Below are 14,854 nucleotides of genomic sequence, written 5' to 3' on the forward strand. Positions count from 1 at the left end.
GGACTAGTTTTAAAATGCGCGCCTTTTTATTGCGAACAATTTGATACCAAAATGAAAGATGTAACACAAATATTTATGTCAGAACACTGGAAAGATATAAATAAATTTGTGATGATGAGCGTCCAGAATTAAAATATTTGTTAAAAATCCAGTTATTGCTCTATTATTCTGGGACTAGTTTTAAAATACTCGCCTTTTTATTGCGAACAATTTGATACCAAAACGAGCGACGTAGCACGAAATTTTATGTTATCAAATTGATAAAATCCTCAGCAGCGTCTTCACTCTATAACTCTATGTACATCTTCACCACAACCTATATCATCTTCATTTACCCTACAGCAGCATCTTCACCACATAACCCCAGCAGAATCTTCACTACATAACTCCTGAATCATCTTAACCACACACTCCTCAGCAGCGTCTTCATTACATAAACCCAGCAGCATCATTACTAAATAACCCCAGAAGCATCTTCACTACATAAGCCTAGCAGCATCTTCACCACATAACCACAACATCATCCTCACTATAAAACCCAAGCAGCATCTTCACTACATAACCCCAGCAGCATCTTTACTACATAACCCCAGTAGCATCTTCACCACATAACCACAACATCATCTTCACTACATAACCCCAAGAGCATCTTCGCCACATCACCCCAGCGGCATCTTCACCACATATCCCCAGCAACATCTTCACTCATTATTTCAGCAGCACATTCATCACGTAACACCAACAGCATCTTCATCACATAATCCCAGCAGCATCTTCATCACCTAACCCCAACAGCATCTTCACCACATAGCCCAGCAGCATCTTCATCACATATCCCCAACAGCATCTTTACCACATAACCCCAACAGCATCTTCACCACATAACCCCAACAGCATCTTCACTACATAACCCCAGCAGCATCTTCACTACATAAACACAGCAGCATCTTTACTACATAACCCTAACAGCATCTTCATTACATAACCCAAGCAGTATCTTCACTACATAACCCCAGCAGCATCTTCACTACATAACCCCAGCAGCATCTTCACTCATTACCCCAGCAGCATCTTCACCACATATCCCCAGCAACATCTTCACTCATTACCCCAGCAACTTCTTCACCACATAACCCCAGCAGCATCTTCATCACATAACCCCCACGGCATCTTCACCACATAACCCCAGCAGCATCATCGTCACATATCCCCAACAGCATCTTCCCCACATAACCCCAGCAGCATCTTCATCACATAACCTAACAGCATCTTCACCACATAACCCCAGCAGCATCTTCGTCACATAACCCCAAAAGCATCTTCACTACATAACCCCAGCAGCGTCTTCACTACTTTACCCAACTGCATTTTCACTACATAACCCCAGCATCATCTTCACAACTTTACCCCATCAGCATTTTCACCACATAACTCCAGCAGCATCTTCATTTCATGACCCCAGCAGCATCTTCACTACATAACCCCAACAGCATCTTCATTACATAACCTCAACAGTATTTTGACTACATAACCCCAGCAACATCTTCACTCCATAAGCCAAGCAGCACCTTCATCACATAACCCCTACAGCATCTTCACTACATAGCCCCTGCGGCATCTTCACTTCATAACCCCAGCAGCATCTTCACATTACCAAAGCCGCATCTTCACTACATAATCCCAGCAGCATCTTCACCACATAAGCCAAGCAGCACCTTCATCACATAACCCCAACAGCATCTTCACTACATAACCTCAGCCGCATCTTCATCACATAACCTCAACAGCATCTTCGCTACATAACCCCAGCAGCATCTTCACCCCAAAACTCCAGCAGCATCTTCATCACATAACCCAACAGCATCTTCACCATATATCCCCAGCAGCATCTTCACCACATAACACCAGCAACATCTTCGTCACATAACCATCAAAAGCATTTCCTCTACATAACCACTGCAGCATCTTCACCACATTACCCCAGCTGCATCTTCACCGCGTATCCCCAGCAGCATCTTCACTACATAACTCCTGAATCATCTTAACCACACAATCCACAGCAGCCTCTTTACTACATAACTCAATGAACATCTTCACCACAACCTATATCATCTTCATTTAACCTAAAGCAGCTTCTTCACTACATAACCCCAGCTGCATCTTCACTACATAACCCCAGCCGCATCTTCACCACACATCCCCAGCAGCATCTTCATCACATAACCCCAACAGCACCTTTACTACATAACCCCAGCAGCATCTTCATCACATTTCCCCAGCAGCATCTTCACTACATAACTCATGAATTATCTTAACCACACAATCCTCAGCAGCTTCTTCACTACATAATTCAATTAACATCTTCAACACAACCTATATCATCTTCATTTAACCTACAGCACCATCTTCACTGCATAACCACAACTGCATCTTCACTACATAACCCCAGCACCATTTTTAATACATAACCCTAACAGCGTCTTGACTGCATAACCCTAGCAGTATCTTCACTACATAACCCTAGCAGCATCTTCTCTACATATTCCCAGCAGCATCTTCACTACATAACCCCAGCAACATCTTTACTACATAACTCCAGCAACATCTTCAATACGTAACCCCTTAATCATCTTAACCCCAAAATCCTCAGCAGCTTTTTCACTCTATAAATCAATGAACGTCTTCACCACAACCAATATCATCTTCATTTAACCTACAGCAGCATCTTCACAACATAACCCCAGCAGCATCTTCACTACATAACTCCTGAATCATCTTAACCACACAATCCTCAGCAGCGTCTTCACAACATAACTCTATGAACATCTTCACCACAACCTATATCATCTTCATTTAACCTACAGCAGCATCTTCACTACATAACCTCAGCAGCATCTTCACCACATAACTCCAGCAGCATCTTCACTACATAACTCCTGAGTCATCTTAACCACACAATCCTATGCAGCGTCTTCACAAAATAACCCCAGCAGCATCATTACTAAATACCCCAGAAACATCTTCACTACTTAACCCTAGCAGCATCTTCATCACATAACCACAACATCATCCTCACGATAAAACCCAAGCAGCATCTTCACTACATAATCCCAGCAGCATCTTTACTACATAACCCCTGCATCATCATCACCACATAACCACAACATCATCTTCACTACATAACCCCTAAGAACATCTTCGCCACATTACCCCTGCGGCATCTTCACCACATATCCCCAGCAACATCTTCACTCATTATTCCAGCAGCACATTCATCACGTAACACCATCAGCATCTTCATCACATAATCCCAGCAGCATCTTCATCACCTAACCCCAACAGCATATTCACCACATAGGCCCAGCAGCATCTTCATCACATATCCCCAACACCATCTTCACCACATTACCCCATCAGCATCTTCACCACATAACTCCAGCAGCATCTTGACTACATAAACCCAGCAGTAGCTTCCCTGCATAACCCCAACAGCATCTTCATTACATAAGCCCAACAGCATCTTCGCTACATAACTCCTGAATCATGTTTACAACACAATCCTCAGCAGCGTCTTCACTACATAACTCAATGAACATCTTCACCACAACCAATATCATCTTCATTTAACGTACAACAGCATCTTTACTACATAACCCCAGCAAAATCTTCACCACATCACCACAACAGCATCTTCACCACATAACCACAGCAGCATCTTCACCACATTACCCCATCAGCATCTTCACCTCATATCCCCATCAGCATCTTCACTACATAACTCCTGAATCAACTTAACCACATAATCCACAGCAGCCTCTTTACTACATCAATCAAAGAACATCTTCACCACAACCTATAGCATCTTCATTTAACCTACAGCATCATCTTCACTACATACCCCAGCAGCATGTTCTCCACATAACCACAGCAGCCTCTTCACTACACAACCCCAGCAGCATCTTCACTACATAACACCAGCAGCATCTTTACAACATACCCCAACAGCATCTTCACCATGTAACTTCAGTCACATCTTCACTACATAACCCCTGAATCATCCTAACCACACAATCCTCAGCACCGTCTTCACTACATAACTCAATGAACATCTTCACCACAACCAATATCATCTTCATTTAACGTACAACAGCATCTTTACTACATAACCCCAGCAGAATCTTCACAGCATCACCACAACAGCATTTTCACTACATAACCCCAGCATCAATGAACATCTTCACCGCAACCTATATCATCTTCATTTAACCTACAGCAGCATCTTAACAACATAACCCCAGCAGTATCTTCACCACATAACCCCAACAGCATCTTCACTACATAACCCGAACAGCATCTTCACCACATAACCCCAGCAGCATCTTCCTTACATAACCCCAGCAGCATCTTCACCACATAAACACAACATCATCTTCACAACATAACCCCAGCAGCATCTTCACCACATTACCCCAGCGGCATCTTCACCACATATCCCCAGCAACATCTTCACTCATTATTCCAGCAGCACATTCACAACGTAACACCAACAGCATCTTCATCACATAATTTCAACAGCATCTTTATCACTGAACCCCAACAGTATCTTCACCACATAGCCTTAGCAGCATCTTCATCCCATATCCTCAACAGCATCTTCACCACATAACCCCAACAGCATCTTCACCACATAACCCCAACAGAATCTTCACTACATAACCCCAGCAGCATCTCCACTACATAAACCCAGCAGCATCTTTACTACATAACCCCAACAGCATCTTCACTACATAACCCCAGCAGCGTCTTCACTTCATAACCCCAGCAGCATCTTACCCACATAACTCAAGCAGCATGTTCACTACATAACCCAAGAAGCATCTTCACTACATAACCCCAGCAGCATCTTACCCAAAAAACTCCAGCAGCATCTTCACTACATAACCCCAGCAGCATCTTCACTACATAACCCCAACAGCATCTTCACAACATAACCCCAACAGCATCTTCACTACATAACCCCAGCAGCATCTTCACTACATAACCCCAGCAGCATCTTACCCACATAACTCAAGCAGCATCTTCACTACATAACCCCAGCAGCATCTTCACTACATAACCCCAGCAGGATCTTCACTACATAACCCCAACAGCATCTTCACTACATAACCCCAGCAGCATCTTCACCACATATCCCCAGCAACATCTTCACTCATTACCCTAGCAACTTCTTCACCACATAACCCCAGCAGCATCTTCATCACATACCCCCCACGGCATGTTTACCACATAGCCCCAGTAGCATTTTCGTCACATAACCCCCAACAGCATCTTCCCCACATAACCCCAGCAGCATCTTCATCACATAACCCAACAGCATCTTCACTACATAACCCCAGCAGCGTCTTCACTACTTTACCCAACAGCATTTTCACAACATAACCCCAGCATCATCTTCACAACTTTACCCCAGCAGCATTTTTACCACATAACTCCAGTATCATCTTCATTTCATGACCCCAGCAGCATCTTCACTACATAACCCCCAACAGCATCTTCATTACATAACCTCAACAGTATTTTGACTACATTTCCCCAACAGCATCTTCACTCCATAAGCCAAGCAGCACCTTCATCACATAACCCCTACAGCGTTTTAACTACAAAACCCCAGCCGCATCTTCACTACATAACCAGAGCAGCATCTTCCCATTACCAAAGCCGCATCTTCACTACATAACCCCAGCAGCATCTTCACCACATAAGCCAAGCAGCACCTTCATCACATAATCCCTACAGCAACTTCACTACAAAACCCCAGCTGCATCTTCACTACATAACCCCAGCAGCATCTTCACTACATAACCCCAGCAGCATCTTCACATTACCAAAGCCACATCTTCACTACATAACCCCATCAGCATGTTCACTACATGACCCCAGCAGCATCTTCACCCCATAACTCCAGCAGCATCTTCCCCACATAACCCCAGCAGCATCTATATCACATAACCATACACCATCTTCACCACATAACCCATGCAGCATCTTCGTCACATAACCCCAAAATCATCTTCACTACATATCCCCCAGCATCGTCTTCACTACTTTACCCAACAGCCTTTTCACTACATAACCGCAGCAGCATCTTCACAACTTTACCCCATGAGCATTTTCACCACATTACTCAAGCAGCATCTTCATTACATAACCCCAGCGGCATCTTCACTACATAACCGCAGCAGCATCTTCACTACATAACCCCAGCAGCATCTTCACCACATCAGTCAAGCAGCACCTGCATCACATAACCCCTACAGCATCTTCACTACATAACCCCAGCAACTTCTTCACTACTGTGACGGTGTTCCCCCCCTTATATTTCTCCCACGCCTGCAGTAAGAGTCATGTCCACTTTACCCAAGCGTTCTCTACGTCGCAGGCATCAATTTGATATATGTGGGAGAGTGGAGTGTTCTCGGAGTGCCGAGAAATTTATAAAACAAGAGTATTTTGGCCTGTGGTTTAGGCCCTTTAGGAAGCCAAGATGGCGCTGGCTCTCCTGTTTCCCCGCCAAAACTGTGTAACGTCAGTGACACCGGATTGGTCACCGACAGCAATGTGGCACAGGGAGCCAATGAAAACCTCCCGTGGCAAATGTGACGTCATGAAGGAAGGGGGGTCCGGTCAGCGCGCCGCGCTGGCGCCAGCAGTCTAAGACAAGCACGTCAAGGAGGTCGGACGTACGCTGTGGGGGTCCTGTCAGTTGGACAGTTTACCCCGACTCCGGAGGATTTACGCATCACCCGTGGTCTGCCAACACCTGTGGGGTCTTCCTTCGTTCATGTGTTGAACCGAAGAAGGAATTGACGGGATATTGAGCAACAAGTGCTCCAGGAACAGGTGTTGTGCAAGAGTGGAGTCTAGGCAGTGATGTATGCGACGGCTGTCAGCTCCACTGTGATGACGTAGTTGCTGAACCAATCCTCCGCGAGGGAATCAGTCTGACACGACACGTCAAGGAGGTTGGACGTGCGAAGATTGGTCCTGTCAGTTTGACAGTTGTTTCCCGCTCCCGTGGATTTTACGCGTCACCTGAAGTCTGCCAGTACTCTGTGAGGTCTTCCTTCGTTCATGTGTTGAACCAGAGAGGGAATCGACGGATATTGAGCAACAAGTGCTCCAGGACAGGTACTGTGCAAGAAGAAGTGAAGTCTGTGCAGTGACGTAGGCGACGACTGAGGCAGTTCACCCATTCGTGACGGCGTAGTGGCTGAACAGAGCCACTGGGTAGCAGAGGAAGAAGAGGACTATTTGGGAATCCGGACGACTGCAGCCGAGAAGTAGGCGGGCAGCCGTAGCTGGGAGAAGTCGACGGCCGGGAGACCGACTCCAACCCTACAAGAAGTCGAGGAGGAGCACGGACCTGCAGGGATAAGGCACGGAGACGACGCGCTTACGGTGGGACATTGATTGAGTTCCTGGAGGACACGACAGCGTGTGTGTGTGGGGGCGTTCCCGACACGAGGCAGGAGCCAGGACCAGGAGCTACAACTCAACTCTCATCGGAGGATAGGTGGAAGTAGGTGGTTCTAGTTTCCCTCCCCATTCCCCTTTAGTCAGCTATAGTATTCGGCTATGTTATTTAGCCTGAGGATTTTGTATGTCGTGAGCAAGGCTCACCTATGTCACAGTAAGGCACCAGTGTGCAGAGTAGTACTATCAAGAGTACTTATGATATTTATGTTTATTATTGGTGTGTACAGGCACCCAGATTAATTGATGAATTTACTGTGTTGAGAATGTCTTTCATGAGACTTTAATTGAATCATATAGTGAGAGAATATATATAATATTATGCCAGTATTTGGAAGTTAGGCTATGTGCCCAGTAACTATGTTATTACCATTTATTGATGTCTGATTTATCTATATTATATATGTCTATGTTCGTGCATTGAATAATCATTCGTGTGTGCAGTGATTAATTGTGTTATCGCCCACGAAAGGAAATACTGAGAACTCCAGTGTTAAATACTTCATAAGTTATCATTAAATGAAGGGCAGTGTGAAATACCATTACAGTGAATTATTGTCGCATTTATTATAGAAACGATTGTTTGAGCCCGAGAACAGTGTAGCGAAGTAATACGTGCTATTGTCGCAAATATCGAGTGTTTGGATTTCTAGTGATTTTGAGAGCTTAAAGAAACAGCGCGCGTGACGCCAGAGAAACAATCAATAAACATTTGCGTGGGGGAAGGCGCCCAGCTGATTTTGACAGTGACGAGAGGGGGAGTGTTGCCGACTTAGCGAGTGTATATTATACGTGGGAACGAACGACTCCCGCCTGGATCAGCTGATTATTTATTGATATGACCTTGTGACATCTTTGAATGAGTTTTAAGTAAAATACAAAATACATCTGTGTTTATATCATCCCCTCTATTTATCTTGTGGCTATATAATACCTGAGAGCAGAGAGTGATAGAAGTAAATACCTGCCTGATATTATGATCTATTGAGAGTGTCCTTGCCACGGTTACCACAACTCAACAGATCCACTGACGTGTTACTGGACACCGGAAAACACCAGTTGGCGACCTTGAGGTTAATAGTAGAGCCCTATTGTTGGGGCGGGCACATAACAGTTAAGTGAACGAGTTGTGTTCCCACTCCTTCTCAATCAGAGGCCGGTTGGGATTGACTGGGATACTCTCCTGGCGTACAGTGGCGCCGTGAGGATAGAGTGAAGACCCGCAGGGCTACCTTACCTTGAGGTTACCTTGAGGTGCTTCCGGGGCTTAGCGTCCCCGTGGCCCGGTCGTCGACCAGGCCTCCTGGTTGCCGGACTGATCAACCAGGCTGTTGGACGCAGCTGCTCGCAGCCTGACGTACGAGTCACAGCCTGGTTGATCAGGTATCCTTTGGAGGTGCTTATCCAGTTCTCTCTTGAACACTGTGAGGGGTCGGCCAGTTATGCCCCTTATGTGTAGTGGAAGCGTGTTGAACAGTCTCGGACCTCTGATGTTGATAGAGTTCTCTCTCAGAGTACCAGTTGCACCTCTGTTTTTCAACGGGGGTATTCTGCACATCCTGCCATGTCTTCTGGTCTCATGTGATGTTATTTCTGTGTGCAGGTTTGGGACCAGCCCCTCTAATATTTTCCACGTGTAAATTATTATGTACCTCTCCCACCTGCGCTCAAGGGAGTACACTTTTAGGCTCTTTAGTCGGTCCCAATAGTTTAGATGTTTTACTGAGTGGATTCTAGCAGTAAAGGATCTCTGCACGCTCTCCAGGTCAGTAATTTCTCCAGCTGTGAAAGGTGCTGTCATTGTGCAGCAGTACTCCACTCTAGAGAGCACAAGCGTTTTGAAAAGTATCATCATCGGTATAGCATCTCTAGTGTGAAAAGTTCTTGTTATCCAACCTGTCATTTTTCTTGCAGTTGTGACGGCTACTTTATTGTGTTCTTTAAAGGTAAGGTCTTCCGACATGAGTACACCCAGATCCTTTACATTGCCTTTTCGTTCTATGTTATGATTTGCCTGAGTTTTGTACGTGGTTTCCGTTTTTATATTTTCATTTTTTCCATAGCGCATGAGCTGGAACTTATCTTCGTTAAACACCATATTATTTTCTGTAGCCCATAGAAAGACCTGATCTACATCTGACTGGAGGTTCGCCGTGTCCTCTATGTTGCCTACTCTCATGAAGATCCTAGTGTCATCTGCAAAGGATGATACAGTGCTATAGGTTGTGTTCTTGTCTATGTCCGAAATGAGGATGAGAAAAAGTACTGGAGCTAGCACAGTACCCTGGGGGACTGAGCTCTTCACGGTTGATGGGCTGGATTTTATTTTGTTGACTATTACACATTGGGTTCTGTTGGTCAGGAAATTGTAGATCCATCTGCCTATTTTTCCAGTAATTCCTTTTGAACGCATTTTATGTGCAATAACACCATGGTCACATTTATCAAAAGCTTTTGCGAAATCTGTGTAAATTACATCCGCGTTATGTTTGTCTTCCATAGCATCTAATGCCATATCATAGTGGTCCAGCACCTGCGACAGGCAAGAGCGCCCTGTTCTGAAACCATGTTGTCCGGGGTTATGGAGTTGCTGTGATTCCATGTATTTTGTGATTTTACTTCTTAGCACTCTCTCAAAAATTTTTATGATGTGCGATGTTAGCGCTATCGGTCTGTAATTTTTTGCCTCTGTCTTATTTCCTCCTTTATGAAGTGGTGCTATCTCTGCTGTTTTTAGTATATCAGGAATAACGCCAGTATCTAGGCTTTGTCTCCACAGAATGTGGAGGGCCTGCGATAGTGGTTTTTTACAGTTCTTTATGAATATGGAGTTCCAAGAATCCGGGCCTGGTACAGAGTGCATAGGCATACTGTTTATGGCTTCTTCAAAATCCAGTGGGGATAGGGTGACGTCTGATATATGATTTGATGTTGGTATCGTATCCATGAAAAATTCATTTGGGTTATCAAGCTACAGTGAGTGACCTTGAATATATCTGTTGCTCACCCGAGAGTAGAGTAAGAAACCCCAACATTGGGGACCTCGCCAGGATAACGATCGAAGTAAAGGTTGCAGTGGTGGTAGTTGGCAGTGGTATTAGATATCAGGTGCAGGTTATCACTCATAGCACAAGATGGAGGATGATAAAGTGACAAGGTTCATTGACACTTATTATAGACTGTGGGTTGGTTGGTGTTGTCGTCGTTGATCCTTCTCTATGGACAACCCAACCCACAACTCGGCAGAGTGCTTATACTAGGAGATCACCCTTGGCGCTTCTGGCTCTTGGAGAGGGGCTCAACGTCACACGTTTAGGGGATGCGGCTCCAACACTTAGCCTCGTTGTCACGTGCACACACCCACTCGAGCCGCTGTGACTCCCCACTCTCTCCTTATGAGATATGATCTCCTCAATCCCCTATGACTTACTAGTATTACCTCCTACCCTGTCCACAGGAGTGGTTCTTGGTTCTTTCTCTCTCCTTCGTTACTACCTCCTGGGAAGTCTCACTAGGACAAGGGCAAACACCAGCAAATTGTGACACATTCACTGGACAAAGCACATACACGATACATACACATATATAATAATAATGAATCCTATACTCTATAATATCACAATCAGGTTGCACTCCAACACCATCAGAACTCTATTATCAGCTTATCAAGTGGTATCCTATCTCCTGGTTCACCACCTGATACTATTAACCTCCTCGAGTTGATCAAGTCTACATACGCTGTTGCACTATCAGCAAGATAATGTATATATAGAAAACCAGCATTTGAATGCAATAACATATATCAGTATAAATGTTCATTGATACACAACAATGATTAATCGATCACTGTCAGTCCTCGAGCACATACATCTGTAGGTAATCAAGCCTACGACTGCAACTCTAAGCTTCAGAATAAATCACTCCTTGACATAAGAATGCAAACAGTCACTCACCTCTCACTGCGTCTTGCACGCTAATGACAACCAAACACTATCAACTCCCTATAAGTAATCCACCAGAACTTCCCCTTCCACCTCTGGAAGTTCACTACCCTAATATCCTTAGGTTCTTCCGGGCTTCACTACCAGGATCCTCTGCAGCTCCTCCAGGCTGCTATCATGAAGTTTCCTTGAGTAACAACGGTGCTTCACCCTTCTTCTAGGTTCCTCCACAGCTCTCTTGGCTGCTACACCACCTCTACAGAAGCACGTGACACTCCTCTTCACTGCTTCTCCTCACAGCTCGAGGTCCTCTGCTTCACTACCTTGGAGTCTCATCAATTACTTCATCTAGGCTGGCTTCGAAGTCCTCAGCAACTTCTTCCCCAAAAAACAAACCTGCAACCCATCGACACTCCAATAAAATTGTTTCCCCTTTAACACATAAACAAAAATAATCACACAATATGTTTGTCTCCAACCTCTATCTGTCCTCTACATACAGTGAGAGTGGACTCCCCCGTTTTGGGCGGGTCCATACTCCACCTCGCCTGGCGGCGGTCCTCACTCGCTGGGAGGGTCTTCCTCCATCAGGAGCCAGGCTCCCTCAGTCGCCCGCCAGCGCTCAGAGGGGATGGACATCGCTCCGTTTTCCTCCCTCTTCACTCTCTTATTTCAGGCTTTCTGCCTTATTAAAACATGTCTAACTTATAAATAAACATCGCTACTGTCGCTGGGCACACGACCAACTACAAGTGATCACTATGAACTGGCGTATATCGTGCTTACCACAGATTAATTGATCGAGGGCGCTTTCCCTCTGACGGCGTCTGGTCAGGGCGCTCCACACAGCCCACGAAAATGCCTCTGAGCAGCTTATTAAACTCTCCACGCCGTCCAAGACTTGACACCACAACGTTCTCAGCTCAATTCCACAGCTGGCACGTCTGCACACTTCTCTTCTCTTAGAGATATATCACTCGGGGTTCCCTTCTGGCGGGAGCTCAAATGGAGCGCGGCTTCCCCCTGCGATGTCTGGCACTTAAGTGAGGTCAAGGTCCTCCGGAAGCGAGCCTCACGCCTCCAGCAAAATGTCCACATCTCCTCGCCAGTCATTTATCTGTTTTCTTCTTCATTGCCCATAATCTCAAACTGTTATACATATCCAACCAGCCATTTTACATATGGGTTATCACCTCAATATTTGCTAGACCTTCTAGTTAGGTCAGGCTTGCTGAATAACTCTCAAGAAGGGAGACTCGTTTCTCCTGCAGGCTGAGATCATAACACTCCCCTCCCCTTATTTTTGAGAGTTATTCTAGTGGCTAGGCTCGAGATAACGCATCAGCAACTACATTGTCTCGCCCTCTTATGTGCGTTATCACCAGGTCATACTCTTGGAGCGATAAAAACCATCTGGTTAATCTCTGGTTTGCATGCTTCATTTTCTTCAGGAAAACTAGGGGATTATGGTCTGTATACACCGTTACTGGGTGTCCTCCCCCACCCACATACACTTCAAAATGTTTCAATGCCATCACCTTCTAGTTAGGTCAGGCTTGCTGAATAACTCTCAAGAAGGGAGACTCGTTTCTTGGAAGGGCCAAAGTCTCTTTCTCGACTGTACTGTACGACCTCTGGTGCTTAATGAACTTCTTCGAGAAGAAGGACACGGGGCGGTAAATTCCATCATTCTGCTGCGTCAGTACAGCTCCGGCCCCTATATCACTGGCATCTACAAATAACATAAACGGCGCTTCAAAATCTGGCGACACTAGTACAGGTGCCTCAGTCAACAGTCTTTTGGTCTTCTCAAACGCTTCTTGTGCTGTTCCATTCCACTCCCACTTCTTGCTCTTTGATAGCAAACTCGTCATAGGAGCGGCTATGTTGGAGAAATTTTCACAGAACTTCCGGTAATACCCAATCATACCTAGGTATCTCAACAATTCTTTCTTACTCCTGGGCACTGGGAAGTTGTCAATGGCCTTCACCTTTGTTCTTACCGGAGCAACCTCGCCTTGCCCTACTATATATCCAAGGTACTCCAGGCGGGCTCTCCCGAACTCGCTTTTTGCCAAGTTGATCGTCATGTTGGCCTTCTCCAACCGATCGAACAAATCTAAAAGTCGATCCACGTGATCCTTCCAGGAATCAGCGAACACCACAATATCATCGATGTACACTGCACATCCAGTCGCGCCTTGTAATACCTGATTCATTACTCGTTGAAAACAACTACCACTATTCTTCATTCCGAACGGCACCACTTTATATTGGTACAAGCCGTCGGGTGTCACGAACGCTGAGATCCTCTTGGCCTCCTCAGACAGGGGAATCTGGTAGTATCCCTTCAACAGGTCTATCTTCGAGACATACCGTGCACTCCCAATCCGATCTATGCAATCGTCAATGCGCGGTATCGGAAACGAGTCAGCGACCGTGAGTGCATTCACTTTCCTATAATCGGTACAGAACCGGTACGTGCCGTCACTCTTCTTCACGAGGAGGCACGGCGAACTCCAGTCACTGTCGCTAACCTCTGCCAAGTCGTTATCTAGCAGATACTTTACTTCTGCTCTCATTGCCGCTGCTTTCTCCGGGTTAACTCTGTAAGGGTGCTGCTTGATGGGCTCAGCACTCCCTACATTCACTTCGTGCACCGTTCCGCGGTGTCTTCTAGGCACGTCCGTGAATAACGACTTATTCCTCCGTAGGATCTCCACTAGCTCCTGGCGTTGGTCATCCTCCAAATGACCCAGACGCTCACCTATCTTGGCCAGGCTTTCTGTATTTGATATCTTCGCGCCGTCGGCCCTCTCTAACTTACAGTTCTCCTCTTCTATCCCTTTGCCGTCTCCTCCACACAGCACCGTCGCCTGCAATGGGGTTTCCATCGGTTCTTCATCGCCTAGAGGCTTATCTCTGTCATAGTACCTCTTCATCATGTTCACGTGGCAAACCTGTGACTTCCTCGGACGATCTGGCATGTGGATTACATAATTCACCTCCCCTAATGCCTTCTGGATGGTATATGGTCCACAAAATCTCGACTCGTATATACTTCCTTTTACCGGTAGCAGGACTAACACCTGATCTCCTTCTTGAAATTTCCTGCCCTTCGCCTTCCTGTCGTGGTACCTTACCATCTCTGCCTGGGATGTCCTCAAATTTTCCTTGGCCAAATCTCTGGCCCTAGAGAGTCGCTCTCTAAAAGTCTTCACATATTTTCCCACGTCCACCTTAGGCCTATCCACGGTGAGCTGCTCCTTCAGCGCGCCCACTGGGCTCCTCACGGAGTGTCCGTACACCAGTTGAAATGGGGTGAATCCGAGTGATTCTACTACCGCATCCCTGATGGCGAACAACACGGATGGTAATGC

This window comes from Procambarus clarkii, chromosome 61, assembly GCF_040958095.1.
Source record: "Procambarus clarkii isolate CNS0578487 chromosome 61, FALCON_Pclarkii_2.0, whole genome shotgun sequence".
Lineage (NCBI taxonomy): Eukaryota > Metazoa > Arthropoda > Malacostraca > Decapoda > Cambaridae > Procambarus > Procambarus clarkii.